Consider the following 15,586-nt stretch of genomic DNA (forward strand, 5'->3'; position numbering starts at 1 on the left):
CTCAAACTCAATATAGAATGCATGGCAGGTTACATGAATGCAATCATTTGCAACAAGACAAAATCCTTAATAAATGATAAAAAATCACCAAAAAAGCCCCCATACCTCTGGGGTTATGTGGGGATTGTTGTAAACTTTGTAACAAGTAATAAGGATTTTGTCTTGTTGCAAATGATTGCATTCATGTAACCTGCAAATGCATCCTATATTGAATTTGAGCCTGGTGACTAAAACTATCTAAAATGCTCAGAATGTTCAGTGTTTTATATGCAAAAGGTCAGTGCTTCACTTGAAAGAAATCCTGTGGCTGCTGCAGTTAGCTGCTGTTGTGGCTGTAATTTAGTAAATCTCGTAGTTCATTTTGTTCCTGAGAGAATGTTAGGGGCAAGTTATGTGTGTGGTGGGTGGGAGGGTGGGGAGGGCGGGAAGTGATGACTTACAACATACATGTGTGATTGCAGTAGTGATTGTTGCTTTATGTGACTTGCTTTTAAATTTTATTTTGTTAACCTAGAAAGTCAATACATCATCAAGTTGCATCTGTACAAGACTATCAGCTCCTTGTGCTTTTTAACACATTATGCAAAATTTATAAGACAGGAGGAGCAATATTTGCAAAAATAAACATCCTAAGTTTTTACCAACTAAGTTTTTAAAAAACTAATCTATACAATAGCAGCATGTCTATAACAACAGGAAGTGCAGACAGTCTAGTACTGACTTGAAAAAGCTTAACCGTTAATTTTGACAGGCAATAAAAACTCCTAAGAATTATAGCTGTTTGAAATATGATCTGAACTGGCTTTGAAATATGTTCTGTGGCAGGAAAGTGAATTGAATAACTGGGTTTTGTTGCCTTTTCTTAATTGATAGTACAAGAATTAAGATCTGTGGTTATAAAGCCATGCAAGGCTGCATGTATCCTTTTTGTTGAAACCCTTACTTAATTGGCTTTGTTTGTTCTTACCAGGAAAATTTTTCTGATCCTGCTATTAAACTACATTATCTTAGGGTTTATATTCATACAACAAATCTTTTGACACTTTAAATTTTTTTAAAATTTTTATTTATTTGCAGATTTTGGATAGGTTTTTATGTATTTTACTTTCTTCTGGAGCTTCCTTAAGAGGTTGTGTAGCACCTGCACTGAAAACTATTTATCTGTAAACGTGAAAGTAAAATGAACGTAACATGTAAATTCCTCAAATCACTACAAGGAAGAATGGAATAGAGCTTCATTCTAGAATAAAAAATGACCAAATGGACATATTTCAAACACAATCTTTGGCTCAGTTTATTTTGGATAGAGCTGCTTTTTTTAGTAAGAAAGGGCTCAAAAACAACAAAGGTGTTGACCTTAGTTACATTGTGGTGTAATATTCCAGCACCTTTGGGGGAAAATAAAATGGTATATAAATGAGCTTGGGCAATAACAAATTGTCTGTACTTGTTTTCATAGTTTAATGGCTAAAGCTCTGAAGCTTTCAGTGAGAGAGTTGAGGTGTGGTTTTTAGTTTTTCTGTATGGATAGAGACACAAAAAAGCATTAAAGGTTGGCAAACGCTGAACTGCACTGTGGTATGAAGCGCATTGCATATCCATAGCACTGAAATATCAGTTTTCCATTCCTGGGCTGAAATTTGTTTCTACTGTTTTGCTTCAAGTGGTTGTATTTGTTCTGATTTCATGTACACCAGAGTAACTGATTTTGTTTTCTTGTGGGGTTACTTAACACCGAATAAAAATATAAAAGGACAATCGGATGGCCTGTGTGTATTCTTTTTGCTTTAGTTAAGATATATAATTCTCATTCAAATTTGAACATACAACACTTAGTAATTAAATATTTTGAGGTAGAGGATACAGAGTGCTGATATCTAACATGACTCCTCTTTCCATTGCTATATGTCTTTCTGCTCTTTCCTTGTGTTTTAGTCTAATTGAGACAAATATGCACTGCATGCGTCATTAAAATCTTTGGACCCTTGAACTTCTCTCAGGAAAAAAAACATTTGAGAAGAGGTGAGCACACATCAGAATTCCTGCCTAATTACTGTTGTAGAAAACTTCATACCCTTAGGTTTAAAAGAGTCAGAAACCTGTTGTTGAGAGAAGATACTGGATCACTACAAAGAGAATTAATAAGAATAATCAACTGGGAAACACTAATCTAACCTCCCTGATCAGTGAGATTGAGAGAGAATTTTTTACATAGCACTGGTGGATGAAAGACAACAGTTTGTTTCTTCCCCTCAACCTAAACTCAGCCATTCAGACTCAAAATATATTTGATTTGTAGAACTATTGTGAATATGATTCTTGTTTTTTGAAAACCACTAATCTTAACCAAGTGCCTGAAAGTGAAGTAGAAACTTCTCTTTTGTGTCATCTTGAACTACATGTGACCGATTGGATCACAGAAACCCCCTTGGGAGCTGCCACCCAATGTACCAAGACTACCCCTGCTCCTGTTTTCCCTGGCAGCTCAGGACTCCAGCACCCTGTCTTGCTGAGCCAGACACTCCCGTCTGCTCCCACACAGACCCAGTGTCTGAATCACTTGTCCCAAAGCTGCAAGTTTACCTGAAAACAGCTCACAGAAGTGTGCTTGTCTTTAGCACTCCGATGCCCAACTCCCAATGGGGTCTAAACCCAGATAAATCCGTTTTACCCTGCATAAAGCTTATGCAGGGCAAACTCATAAATTGTTCGCCCTCTATAACACTGATAGAGAGAGATGCACAGTTGTTTGCTCCCCCAGGTATTAATACATACTCTGAGTTAATTACTAAGTAGAAAGTGATTTTATTAAATACAGAAAGTAGGATTTAAGTGGTTCTAAGTAGTAACAGACAGAACAAAGTAAGTCATCAAGCAAAATAAAATAAAATGTGCAAATCTATGCCTAATCAAACTGAATACAGATAATCTCACCCTCAGAGATGCTTCAGTAAGTTTTTTTTTCTCAGACTGGACACCTTCCAGGCCTGGGCACAATTCTTTTCCCTGGTACAGCTCTTGTTCCAGCTTAGGTGATCGCTAGGGGATTCTTCATGATGGCTCCTCTCCCCTTTGTTCTCTTCCACCCCTTTATATATCTTTTGCATAAGGCGGGAACCCTTTGTTCTTCTTCGAGTGCTTGCTCATATCCATTCCAGTTAGGTGTGTGCGCGCCGCGTGCACGATCGTCGGAAGATTTTACCCTAGCAACACCCGGTGGGTCGGCTGTGGAGCCCCCTAGAGTGGCGCCGTTATGGCGCTGGATATATACCCCAGCCGACCCAGCGCCCCCTCAGTTCCTTCTTACCGCCCCGGACGGTCGTTGGAACTGTGGAGCGCGGCTTAGCTGATCTCCACACTCCCTAGCTTTTCATTGTTCTTGTTATATTTAGTTATATAGATAGTTGTTCAAGTTAGTTAGTAGTTAGTGTATAGTGTATATATATATAGTTGTAGTTTGTTATCGGGGGTTTAGGGGGTGTTTTTCCCCTTTTCCCCCCGGCGCACAGCCGGGCCCATGCCCAAGGCTCCTGGCTTTAAGCCGTGCGCGTCCTGCGGGAAGCACATGCCAACTAGCGACCCGCATAGTTCTTGCTTGAAGTGCCTGGGAGAGACTCATCCAGCAGATAAGTGCCCTATCTGCAAGGCCTTCAAGCCGAGGACAAGGAAGGAGCGGGACTTTAGGCTCCGACAGCTCCTCATGGAGGCGGCTCTGAGCCCTGATCCTCCCTCGGCGCGCCCTGTCCCGGCACCGAGCGCTTCGGTGCGCAGCGCCCCGGCGGGCCCGACCGGTGCGGCAGAAAAGACTGTTCGGCACCGACCGACGTCGGCACCGCGCCCGCCCAAAGAACCTCGGCACCGATCCATTTCTCCGGGCCATAAGAAGACCGCTAAGACACGGGACGCTGCTGCCGCGAAGATACCGGCTCCCCCGGTGCCGGGGGTAGAGCCGCGTCTGCAGCTGGACCGCCAAAGACAGGCGGCCACACCGTCGACTCCGGCACCGAGGCCGTTGAGTCCGGTGCGGACTGTTTCACCACCAAGGCTGGTGGTGGAACCTTGTCTCCCTTCCACCCCGGAGACCTTCGCTACCGCGAGAGACCTGATTGCCCTCACTGAGCCGGCGCCGTCGCAACTCCCGGCACCGGTAGCCCCACGTGTGCTGCAGTCTAGAGGGAAACCTGCCCTGGTGCGCCCACCGTCGCCAGCACAACCCTCTCGGCACCGCTCCAGATCCCGAAGCAGGTCCCGACGCCGCTCTGAGTCCCGGCGCCGAGTGTCACCTCGGCACCGGTCGTACTCGCGGCCCAGATCTTCCTCGCGGCGCCGCTCAACATCCCGGCATCGCCGTGACGACCAGCACCGATCGGGGTCGAGGCGCAGCTCCCGGCACCGGTATGAGCGCCGCTCGGGCTCGAGAGGCCGCTCCCGGTACCACGCCTCCTCCAGATCGTCGTCCCGTTCTAGATCGGGATCCCGGCACCGAAGAGACTATCGGCACCGGTCCAGGTCCCGGCACCGTTCGCCGGAACCGCACAGGGACAGGTCCCCTTACGGTCGGCACCGATCGGCACCGTACCATCCGGTGCCGACGGCATCGGCTTCGGCACCGCCGTGGCCGTCGAGATCGGCGTCGCGGTCCTCTGAGACAGTGGAGCCCGGCCACCTGCAGGAGACCGACGACCCGATACAAGGTCCTGCGCATTGGTCCTTCTGGACTCCTTGGGCCTACCACCAAGCACAAGGAGCTCCCCTATCGGCCTCCCGCTCTGGCCGTTCGGAGCCTAGGGCCCCAGAGTCCACCATCTCCCGCCCTCCTCCAAGGGACGTGGAGGCTCCAGTGCCCGCACCTGCAGAGGCCCTGGACCAGGGGGCAGGAGATGCCCAACACCAGGAACACCTGGAGCAGGATCAACCATTGGACCCCTTGCCACCGGGGGTATCCTCCTCGTCCTCTCCTGATGAGGCCGTAGCGGGCACGTCTACCATCGGGCCGCCTCCGATAGACCTTCGGGCTCATCAGGACCTGCTGCGGCGCATGGCTCGCAATCTGGACCTACAGGTGGAGGAGATTGCGGAGGTCCATGACCCAATAGTGCAGATCATTTCAGCAGATGCTCCATCCAGGGTGGCATTACCGCTGGTCCGCACCATCCAGGCCAACGCCACCACTATCTGGCAGACCCCGGCCTCTATTCCGCCCACGGCCAGAGGGGTTGAGAGAAAGTACTTCGTGCCTTCCCGGGAACATGAGTATCTGTACACTCACCCCCAACCGTGCTCACTGGTGGTGTCATCAGTCAATGCACGGGAGCGCCATGGCCAGCAGGCTGCTGCGCCCAAATCGAAGGACGCTAAGCGCTTCGATTTGTTCGGACGCAAGGTTTATTCTGCTGGCGGACTGCAATTGCGGGCAGCGAACCAGCAGGCGCTCCTCAGCCGCTACGGCTTCAATATGTGGTCCTCGATGGGGAAATTTAAAGAACTGGTTCCCCAGGACTCGAGGGACGAGTTCGGGGCCCTGGTAGAGGAGGGCAAGCGGGTGGCATGCACCTCCCTACAGGCGTCCCTTGATATAGCGGACTCGGCCGCTAGGACCCTGGCTTCCGGGATAGCAATGCGCCGAATCTCCTGGCTCCAGGTGTCGGGCTTGCCTCCGGAACTGCAGCAGACCCTGCAGGACCTACCGTTCGAGGGACAGGGCCTCTTTTCAGAGAAAACAGACTCGAGGCTCCAAAACCTTAAGGACTCTCGAACAATGATGCGCTCCCTGGGGATGCATGTCCCAGGGCCTCAGCGCAGGCCCTTCAGGCCGCAGCCTCAGCGGTTCTACCCTCCCCCGCCTCGTCCAAGACAGGACTTTGCTAGGAGGCGGGGTCGAGGTGGTAGGCGAAGGTCGACCGGCCCGCAAACCGGTCAAAACCAGGGCCAACCTAGGCCACCTTCTGGGCCTAGGCAAGCCTTTTGAAGGTGCGGTCGAGGACGGCACCTTAGCCACTTTCCAGGATCCGGTTCCCCCCTTCCGGGATCGCCTCTCCCGTTTCCACCGTGCTTGGTCCCGTATAACCTCGGACCGTTGGGTCCTTCGCACGGTGGAGAGGGGATACGCCCTCCAGTTTTCCTCGCCCCCCCCCTTCCACTCCCCCTCCCCGTCCCTCTTCAGGGACCCTTCTCACGAGCAACTCCTTACACAGGAGGTTCTTGCGCTCCTCGCTATGGGGGCCATAGAGGAGGTTCCATCGGAGCTAAGGGGCAGGGGGTTTTACTCCCGCTACTTCCTGATACCCAAGTCAAAAGGGGGTCTACGGCCCATCTTAGACTTACGCGGACTCAACAAATTCATAGTAAAGTTGAAGTTCCGCATGGTGTCCTTGGGGACCATTATCCCTTCACTGGATCCTGGAGACTGGTTCTCCGCCCTCGACATGAAGGACGCTTATTTTCACATAGCAATTTACCCGCCCCACAGACGTTTCCTGCGATTCGTGGTAAACAGGGTACACTACCAATTCGCAGTCCTTCCCTTCGGCTTGTCCTCGGCTCCCAGGGTGTTCACGAAGTGTCTGGCAGTCGTCGCGGCCTTCCTCCGTCGACAAGGGATACAACTGTTCCCGTACTTGGACGACTGGCTGGTACGCGGCCGCACCAGAGGCCAAGTGCAGGCTCATGTCCACATAGTGACAAACACTTTCCACGAGCTGGGCATTCTACTCAACAGAGAGAAGTCCACTCTAGTACCAACTCAGAGGATAGAGTTCATTGGAGCAATCCTCGACTCCAGACATGCCCGAGCCGCACTGCCAGACAGCCGATTTCATACCATCTCAAGCGCCATTCAAAGTCTCAGGGCCTTTCCAATTACCACCATAAGAACATGCCTTGTCCTTCTGGGCCACATGGCCTCGTGTACATACGTAACCAGGCACGCCAGACTGCGACTTCGCCCACTGCAGGCTTGGGTGTCATCGGTCTACCGTCCTCAACGAGACGACCTGAACATGGTGGTCACGGTTCCGGCCTCGGTCTTGGCCTCTCTCGCCTGGTGGACGGATCGCACAGCGGTCTGTGCAGGAGTACCCTTTCACGCCCCGCAGCCCTCCCTCCACCTAGTTACGGACGCTTCATCTCTAGGCTGGGGCGCTCACCTGGGGGAGCACCATACCCAAGGCCTGTGGTCCGCGTCCCAACTAGCCCTGCACATCAACGTCCGAGAGCTGATGGCGGTGCGCCTGGCTTGCCAGGCTTTCCTCAACTTCCTACAAGGCCGTTGCGTGCTGATTCTCACCGACAACACCACGGCCATGTTTTACATCAACAAGCAAGGCGGAGCTCGCTCATCTCCCCTATGCCAAGAGGCCATTCGCCTGTGGGAATTCTGCATCGCCCACTCGATTCATCTCACGGCGTCATTCCTTCCTGGAGTCCAGAATACGCTGGCGGACCGTCTCAGCAGGTCCTTCCAGACGCACGAGTGGTCGATTCGCCTGGACATCATTTATTCCGTCTTCCAAAGGTGGAGGTTTCCCCAGATCGACCTATTCGCGTCTCGGGCCAACAGGAAGTGCCAGGCATTCTGCTCCCTACACGGGCGAGCCCCGGGCTCTCGGTCAGACGCCTTCCTCATGGCATGGAAAGACCATCTGTTCTACGCCTTTCCTCCATTCCCGCTCGTCCACAGGGTGCTGCTCAAGATCCGCAGGGACCATGCACGGGTAATTCTAGTCGCTCCCGCTTGGCCGAGACAGCACTGGTACACCACACTGCTGGAGCTGTCAGTACAGAGGCCCATCACGCTCCCCTTGACTCCGGATCTCATCTCTCAGGACCACGGCCGGCTGTGTCACCCCGACCTGCAGTCACTCCACCTCACGGCGTGGATGCTTCATGGTTGAGTCGGACAGAGCGGCAATGCTCCCAGGCCGTCCAACAGGTCCTGCTGGGAAGTAGAAAGCCCTCTACGCGGACCACTTATTTAGCCAAGTGGAAGAGGTTTTCCTGTTGGTGTGAGCAACGAGCTACGTCTCCCGCGCAGGCTCCTATCCCCTTGATACTGGAATACCTTCTGTCCCTAAGACAGCAAGGCTTGGCGACATCCTCAATTAGGGTTCACCTCGCCGCCATTTCCGCTTTCCACCCAGGAGAACTCACGTCCTCGGTCTTCTCTAACCCGATGGTCGTTAGATTCCTCAAGGGCTTAGACCGGCTGTACCCACAGCAGCGACAGCCGGTTCCGACGTGGAACCTCAACCTCGTCCTCTCCAGGCTCACAGGGCCTCCGTTTGAACCATTGGCGACCTGCTCACTCCTGTACTTATCCTGGAAGACAGCCTTCCTCGTAGCCATCACCTCAGCACGACGCGTCTCGGAACTCAGGGCGCTGACATCCGAGCCCCCTTACACGGTGTTCCACAAGGACAAGGTGCAGCTTCGCCCCCACCCTGCCTTTCTTCCGAAGGTGGTGTCACCTTTCCACGTAAACCAAGATATATTTCTTCCGGTCTTCCATCCGAAACCGCACGCTACTCGTCAAGACCAACGTTTACATTCTTTGGACGTTCGCAGGGCCCTGGCTTTCTACATTGACCGTACAAAGCCATTTAGGAAAACGACGCAACTCTTCGTTGCGGTGGCCGACCGGATGAAAGGCTCACCGGTCTCTTCACAGTGCCTGTCCTCTTGGATTACGTCCTGCATTCGTGCTTGCTATGACCTGGCCGGTGTACCGACGCCACGTCTCACTGCTCATTCCACGAGGGCCCAGGCCTCCTCGACTGCCTTCCTGGCTCAAGTACCGATCCAGGACATTTGTAAAGCTGCAGTGTGGTCATCGGTCCACACATTTGCTACTCACTATGCGCTGGTGCAACAATCCAGAGACGACGCTGCTTTCGGGTCAGCGGTTCTGCACACAGCAATGTCTCACTCCGACCCCGCCACCTAGGTGGGGCTTGGGAGTCACCTAACTGGAATGGATATGAGCAAGCACTCGAAGAAGAAAAGACGGTTACTCACCGTTGTAACTGTTGTTCTTCGAGATGTGTTGCTCATATCCATTCCAAACCCGCCCCCCTTCCCCACTGTCGGAGTAGCCGGCAAGAAGGAACTGAGGGGGCGCTGGGTCGGCTGGGGTATATATCCAGCGCCATAACGGCGCCACTCTAGGGGGCTCCACAGCCGACCCACCGGGTGTTGCTAGGGTAAAATCTTCCGACGATCGTGCACGCGGCGCGCACACACCTAACTGGAATGGATATGAGCAACACATCTCGAAGAACAACAGTTACAACGGTGAGTAACCGTCTTTCCCTCTGGGTTTCCACCCCCCCCCCCCTCACTGGAAAAGCACTAGGTTAAAGATGGATTCCAGTTCAGGTGACATGATCACATGTCACTGCAAGACTTCATTGCCCACTTGCCAGCACACACATATACAGGAAGACTAACAGGTAAACACAGCCACCTGCAGACAATGGTCCTGGTTAATGGGAGTCATCAAGATTCCAAACCATCATTAATGGCCCACACTTTACATAATTACAATAGGCCCTCAGAGTTATGTTTTATATTTCTAGTTTTAGATACAAGAGTGGTACATTTCTACAAATAGGATGATCAGACTCAGTAGATTATGAACTTTGTAATGATACCTTACAAGAGACCTTTTGCATGAAGCATATCCCAGTTACATTATATTCACTTATGTTTTTATAAAACCATATAGACTGCACGTCACACTGCATAGCTAGGATTTTTTTTAAATTGATAACTAAAGTCCCTATATATCCATAGTTAGACACCTAAACTAAATGGCTTCATTTTCACTGATTTCAGTAAGAAATCTTCTGTAGATCACAGGTATTATATGCCCTAAGTTTGCAGCTCTCACACACACAGAATAATGAAAAATGTAACTTGGCCCTCCACACAGAATGAGTCTGACTTTCATGGACTAGACAGTGTGGAAATAGTACAAAAATACACACTTAGGTATGTGACACACATCCGTACAAAATTTCTTAGAGAAAAGTATTTAATTGATGGTACCTGTTTTGCAGAGTTCCAGTGTCTTGGTCATTTTTCTCAATTACTTAAATCTATAGAAATGAAAACAATTGTAACTTGGCTCTTAAATTTCACTTCTTGGAAGGATCGTCCTGGTGTAATATACGGTGGCCACAAATCAATAGGTTGTGTACTGGAAATACATATACTTCAGAGAAAGCGTTCCAAACAATTCCCACAGATTCATCTGTATGAAGGTCCACTAAAGTCAATGCCCAATATATAGCTAAATCCTTGCACACATCTAGCAACATTTACCTCTAATTTCAAAGGTTGCAATAATTTCCAAATTGAAATTCTAATCCTAATAATTTCAGACATTAATTGTTCTAGAACAGTGGTTCCCAAACTTTAACCACCTGTGAACCCCTTTCACTAAAATGTCAAGTCTCGCGAACCCCCTCCTAAAAATGAATATTTCCGGGGATTTTCTCCTTTACCTGAGTATAAATTATAAAAGCAGTGATCTTGGAAATATAAAATTTGTTTTTATGACATGCTTATTACACACTATTTATTATTAATTACTATTTATCATTACAGTATTTTTATTACATTTATGAAAAGGGCAACTCTCTTCCAAGATTTCACTTTCATAGCTTGTATCACTTTGAATAAGCCTGTTATAAGACAAGGCTCCTATGTTTCATCAAGGAGTATCAGACGTGAAACAGCATGAAGGGATTTAAGAAGCCAACTCAAAGAGTTCTTCCTACACAAGCATTCAGGTCTTGAGCAGTCCAGGCAAACAACGCACGTTACAACAAAGCTTAAACTTGTTCTTCATAATAATTTTAAAAACAAGATTAGCTGCCTATTTAATTTTAAAAACAGCAAAAAATATCCACCTCCCTTTCCATTTCTTATAAGGAGTCTTGAAGTTTAAATCTCCTCAGTGTGATAGATATGCTTGCTTTGATCTGCTTAGCTCTTGGAAGTCCAGGGGCTCCGGGCTGCTGGTCCCATGCTGCCCGGGGTCCCTAAGGACAGCTCTGTCCGCCATTAGGGATTTTTTCCTGAGAACCCCCTGTAACATTTCGTGAACCCCCAGGGGTTCACGAACCCCAGTTTGGGAACCACTGTTCTAGAAAAATAGTTCATTTTCTTTTTGAGATTATAGAGGACTTTTGTTAAACGGATTAAATTGGTCTACCAGGCCTTTTGGTCATTATATTTGAATGGTTACTACAGATTTCTCGAACAGTCAACTTCCCCTTCCAGTATGTGATACAAGCAACACCTCTATTTTGCATGGACAGCAAGTTCTATTAGTCATTTTAGTGCCAAGTCAGGTCCATCTGGTTATAACTGACTTTAATGTGCACTCCCATCAGCTGTAATAGTCTTTAGCTGCAAATAATACTTTTTTCAGTAAACAACTATGCTGATGCTTAACTGTTAGTTGCTCTTAAGAACTGCGTGAAATTCTTTCTTCCCTTTGGAAATGTCAGGGAAATTATTCTCCAGTATAATCTTTATACCAAATGCCTTTGTCAATAGGAAAGGGTTTTTGGAAAGTACCTTTTGATCCATGGGACCAAATCAGCCCCACTGTACAAGCAGTGATCCTTAAAAGCAAACTCCAGTGAATGAGTTTGACCATTGAGGGCTCCCTTCCCTCCAGCTTTTGGATGTCTTTAGCTTGTTTACTTTTGTCTCAACCTTTCCAGACTACTTCAGGAGTCTGATTTTTGTCTTGCATACCCCAAATTTCACCTCACTTAAAAACTACTTGCTTACAAAATCAGACAAAATACAGAAGTGTCACAACACGCTATTACTGAAAAATTGCTTCCTTTCTCATTTTTACCATGTAATAAAATAAATCAACTGGGATATAAATATTGTACTTCCATTTTGGTGTATAGTATATAGAGCAATATAAACAAGTCATTGTATGAAATTTTAGTTTGTACAGACTTTGCTAGTGCTTTTTATGTAGCCTGTGATTAAACTATAACAAATGTCTAGAAGAGTTGATGTAATCCCAGGAAGACATCTGTGTACCCCTTTAGTATAATTAATAATTTGTATGTATGAGACACTGAAAATCTCAAACTGCTTTACAAAGAGAGTAAGGATATTATCTCTGCCTATTGAGCAGGAGGGTAGGTCTAAGGCACTTGCCAGTTGGGCAATCCACTTGCTGGATGAACAAAGAGCTGGGAGTGCTCAGCTCTTTCATTTGCTAGAAAGCCAGCTAGGGAGCAGCTCACTCTCCTGGCTGTCCTCCCCACAGCCTACTTTGTTTCCTGAGGTCACTGGCAAAGCTCATCCCAATTTAGAACAAGTTGTAGAGGCAGAAGTAACTGATGTTGCATCGCTTCCTGCTCTTCTCTGCAGAGGGCGCTGTGTGCAGTGGAGACTGAATACAGTTCATTCTCCCTTCAACCCTTCAGTGATAAAGGAAGGAGGAAAAAGACTGCAAAAGGAACCTCAGAGACCCAGGGGGAAGGGTGGGCAGAGAGACCCACAGTAGTGATAGAGAGCCTATCCCACCTATGAAATAAGTAGTAGTTTTCAAGCTGTCTAGAGTGGCTCACAACCATGAGTGACATCCTCAGGGCAGACTGTTAAGAAATAAGGCACAAACCCCCCAAATTTTTTTTCTCTATACTTAGATTTCACCAATGAAGTATCAAGTGTGAACTCCTCAAGTACTACAACAGCCTTAACATGGAGTCACAGACAGTCCCCTTGGGTACTCTGGTCTATCTTGCCACCTAAACAAGCTTGCCTTTGGGATAGATGGTCCCTTACACCAAAAATCACAATAATTTCCGGTTACTCCCAGTCCCCCCAGTCACTTAGGTCAATTGTACCTTAGATCTCTCACCAAAGACAATGCTTGTAGCCAATCCTATAATTAATACAGATTTATTACCTAAGAAAAAAATGTTGTTTACAAGGTTAAAGCAGGTAAACATACACAAATGAGTTGCTTAGATTTCAAAAGATAATAGAAGCTGTTATAATGTGCAAACACTATATGTCCTTTAGGGCTAACCTAAGCTAAGCAGCTTGTGAATCTCTTTTTCTGCTTAGAAATACTGCCTTCTCCAAATTCCAAGTAATTTAATAGTGATAATTTTTTTTTTTACACAGATTTTTATCCTCCTCCCCCAGAGCTCAAGCTGATGGGAGAAGTTTTGTGCCGGTCTCCAAAGGCATTGGGGGGAGCGATGAACAAAGTCTTGTCCACGGATGTTCCACACGAGCTTGTCTGGTGTTTATAGGCCTTGTTTTGTTGGGCAGGAGATGACATCTCTTGTGGTAAATTAGTATTTCACACTTGGTAATGCTTCTCTCCTGCCTGGGGTTTTACAGTTTTAGCAAACACTTTTATAGTTACAAACAATTACCTTATAAAAGTGGCTCTCAACCTTTCCAGACTACTGTACCCCTTTCAGGAGTCTGGTTTGTCTTGCGTACCCCAAGTTTCATCTCACTTAAAAACAACTTAGTACAGTACTCAAAATCAGACAAAAATACAGAAGTCTCACAGCACACTGAAAAATTGCTTACTTTCATTTTTACTATATAATTATAAAATAAATCAATTGGAATATAAATTCTGTACTTACATATCAGTGTATATAGAGCAGTATAAACAAGTCATTGTATGAAATTTTAGTTTTTACTGACTTCACTAGTGCTTTTTATGTAGCCTGTTGTATGCCCTGGAAGACCTCTAAGAACCACAGCCTTATAACATACAATACAGATATTATTAGTAAGATTAATACATGTAGCATCCTACAAGCATTTCATAAAGCCTAAACACATTATCAACGTAACATCTATTTTAACAATGCTAGCACACAGGTTAGTTAGACGGGTTTCCAGCTATGCTTTGTCAGTGTTGAGTGAGGCCTAGGAGCATTGGCATGAGCCTGCAACTGGTCTGCCACTGTCCCATTAGTATCCCCTGTTAGGATATAGATATTCAGGCCTGTCTGCAAAGGCTTATACTTTAAGAATTTAGGTGTATTCTTATCACTTAGCTAGTTATAGAGGTATAAAAGAAAGAATCAAAATCACTGTTTGCCAGTGTAAGGGCCTTCTCTTACTGTGACAGTCTGAGGCCCTGTTCTTAGGCTAAGCAGCAGAGGCAGCCATAAGCTGGGAAGCGAACGGTCACATCCTCATATTCCAAACTAGTCACATTGAAATAAGGCAATCTGGGGCTGTTAGAAAGGTGATCCAATCTATCACCCCCAGAGAAAGGGAAGAGCCTAGAAGATGTAAAAGGAAACTTAGTTTGGGTATGGCTACACTTGCAGCTGTACAGCACTGTAAGTTAAACCTGTCTTCGTACAGCTGAGCAGGGAAAGCGCTGCAGTCTGTCCACACTGACAGCTGACAGTGCACTATCGTGGCAGCATTTGCAGCAGCATTGGGAGCGGTGCATTCTGGGCAGCTATCCCAGCATTCAAGTGGCTGCAATGTGCTTTTCAAAAGGGGCGGGTGGAGTGGAGTGTGACAGGGAGCGCGGGGGAGAGAGAGAGTAGGTTTTTGGAGTGCCGACACTGTCAGCACCCTGCCTTGCAAGTTCCGACCCCCCCCCTCCTCTATCCCTCTCTCACTCACTGAAAGCAAACAGCAGCTGTTTGTTTTTTTCTCACAGACCAGATAAGCAGCCGGTTGCCGAAACAACTCCCCCCCCCACCCCCCTTTCAAGCAAACATTAGCTGTGGGCTTCCAAAGGGAGCCCCCCTGCCTGCCTCTACTCATTCACAGCAAACAGTAGCTGTTTGTTTTTTTGATAAGCAGCTCCCGGAGCGTCTGGAGTTCACAACAAAACAAAGAGAGGCATCACAACAAAGCAAGGAGAGGAACCTTCACTTAAAAGGATTATGGGGAGTTTCCGAAGGTCAATCACTGCGCAATAAGGTTACTCCCCATTTACCCTGGAGCACCAGCGTCTCATCCACTCCGCAACAGCTGTTAATCCTCTCGGGGAGGTGGACTACCTGCAGCGCTGTAGCCACGGAGATACAGCGCTATAAGTGCCCTGCCAGTGTGGACGGGGAGTGAGTTACAGCACTGGGGGAGGCTTTATTGCGCTGTAACTCTCAAGTGTAGCCAAGGCCTCAGATAGCATCCTGTCTGGCAAGAACTCACTTATCAATAGCTGGGATATGAAATCCTCATTTCTGTATTGTTCAATCACTGTAGTCTCCACTTCCCTATTGCTTGTCTGTGTAATCTCTGTCTGGTTCTGTGATTGTTTCTGTCTGCTATATAATTAATTTTGTTGGGTGTAAAACAATTAAGGTGGTGGGACATAATTGGTTAAATAATTATGTTACAATGTGTTAGGATTGGTTAGTTAAATTTCAATAAAATGATTGATTAAGGTATAGCTAAGTAGAACTCAAGTTTTACTATATAGTCTGCAGTCAATCAGGAAGTAAGTGGGGGAGGAGAATGGGAACAGGGAATGGGGGTGGGGGAATTAGAATCATGTTTTGCTAAGGGGGGGAAATGGGAACAGGGACACAGGCAAGGCTATGTGGTGTCA

The sequence above is a fragment of the Terrapene carolina genome, unplaced genomic scaffold, assembly GCF_002925995.2.
Source record: "Terrapene carolina triunguis isolate 2854851 unplaced genomic scaffold, T_m_triunguis-2.0 Scaffold66, whole genome shotgun sequence".
NCBI lineage: Eukaryota > Metazoa > Chordata > Testudines > Emydidae > Terrapene > Terrapene triunguis.